Here is a 2,101-nt window from a genome sequence, read left to right on the forward strand (position 1 = left end):
TGTCAGACTTTATTTTGGGGGGCTCCAAAATCACTGCAGATGGTGACTGCAGCCATGAAATTAAAAGACACTTACTCCTTGGAAGCAAAGTTATGATCAACCTAGACAGCATATTCAAAAGCAGAGACATTACTTTGCCAACAAAGGTCCATCTAGTCAAGGCTATGGTTTTTCCTGTGGTCATGTATGGATGTGAGAGTTGGACTGTGAAGAAAGCTGAGCGCCGAAGAATTGATGCTTTTGAACTGTGGTTTTGGAGAAGACTCTTGAGAGTCCCTTGGACTGCAAGGAGATCCAACCAGTCCATCCTAAAGGAGATCAGTCCTGGGTGTTCATTGGAAGGACTGATGCTGAGGCTGAAACTCCAATACTTTGGCCACTTCATGCAAAGAGTTGACTCATTGGAAAAGATCCTGATGCTGGGAGGGATTGGGGGCAGGAGAAGAAGGGGACAACAGGGGATGAGATGGCTGGATGGCATCACCGACTCGATGGACATGAGTTTGGGTAAACTCCAGGAGTTGGTGACAGACAGGGAGGCCTGGCGTGCTGCAATTCATGGGGATGCAAAGAGTCGGACACGACTGAGCGACTGAGCGACTGAACTTAACTGAAAAGGCCCTCCCCTTTCCACTGAATCATCTATATAAAAGTAAATAATAAATACTGCAACTGTTCCAAGAATGTGGCAAGCAGCATATACATAAGGCAAAGAAAGTGAACTATAATTAGTGCTGATGTGCTCAGTCATGGCCGACTCTTCGTGACCCCATGGACTGTAGCCCGCCAGGTTCCTCTGTCCATGGAATTTTCCAGGCAAGAATACTGGAGTGGGTTGCCATTTCCTTCTCCAGGAACTATAATTAGTATCAACTTTAAATACCATACCTGCCATCTCTTGTCTATTTAACTATGAGAGAAGCAAACGGAATAACTCCCAAATATCTGTGACAGTAACAAAGACTGGGAGAGCTAGGAATATAGTTAATTCACAAGAGAACTCAAATTACATTTCTTTACCACCTTCTCTTCTAAATCCTTGACCAATGTTTCTTAACATACCATAAAAGCATTGCTCCAATGTTCATGCTGGAGAAAAGATGTGGGGTAACTGCTCCAAATAATCTGTACCTAGAATATTAGGCTTAAAATGCCTTACACTAATTTTGTAATTAATGATTTTTCTTATTTTATCTTGGCAAAAATAGGAAATTTACACATTGTGACTACTGCCCATTGGGACTAAAGTACACCACTCATATCCATTTTCTAAGTTATAATCACTCATTGAAACAAATAAAACAAGTCATATTCAAAAAATTCCTGAAAGAACATTCTTTGTCCAAATTAAGCTTTTTTTCTTATTAATAATGATGATTAAAAGAACAGGAAGGATCTTTATGTTGTACCAACCTCAAATTGGGTATGACAGAATTTCAATATTGACAATCATTTCCTTCCAAACGGAATGAATAAGAATGAGAGAGAAACCTTTCCCCCTGGAAGCAGTCACTGTTGTTGTTGTTCAGTCACTAAGACATGTCCGACTCATGGCGACCCTATGGACTGCAGCACACCAGGTTCCCCTCTCCTTCTCCGTCTCCCAGAATTTGCTCATATTCATGTCCATTGAGTCAGTGATGCTATCTAACTTCCCATTCTCTACCACCCTTCTCTCCTCTTGCCCTCAATCTTTCCCAGAATCAGAGTCTTTTCCAATGACTTGGTTCTTCACATCAGGTGGCCAAAGTATCGGAGCTTCAGCTTTAGTATCAGTCCTTTCAATGAATATTCAGGGTAGATTTCCTTTAGTAGTCATTAGTGATGAGCAAAAGTCTCTGGGATGTCCCTCACAAAAGTGAGATCTAAATCTGCTATAACTTGGGAACAATTTTTGGAAATTTTAAAAGCAGTATGATAATACCAAAGTATTATTTGACATAATTTGGGTAGAGAAGGAAAGATAGTAGAAAAATGTCTGTTATACGCCTCTAGGAATCCTGACAGAGAAGGCAATGGCAACCTACTCCAGTACTCTTGCCTGGAAAATCCCATGGACGGAGGAGCCTGGTAGGCTGCAGTCCATGGGGTCACGAAGAGT

The 2,101-nt window shown here is 41.5% G+C and overlaps 1 pseudogene; it reads right to left on the reverse strand.

Annotated features, from left to right (window-relative positions):
* The window catches only part of LOC104979869, a 74,100-nt pseudogene that overhangs the window by 2,527 nt on the left and 69,472 nt on the right, over positions 1 to 2,101 (reverse strand).

Source organism: Bison bison, unplaced genomic scaffold (genome assembly GCF_000754665.1).
Source record: "Bison bison bison isolate TAMUID 2011002044 unplaced genomic scaffold, Bison_UMD1.0 scf7180017864492, whole genome shotgun sequence".
NCBI lineage: Eukaryota > Metazoa > Chordata > Mammalia > Artiodactyla > Bovidae > Bison > Bison bison.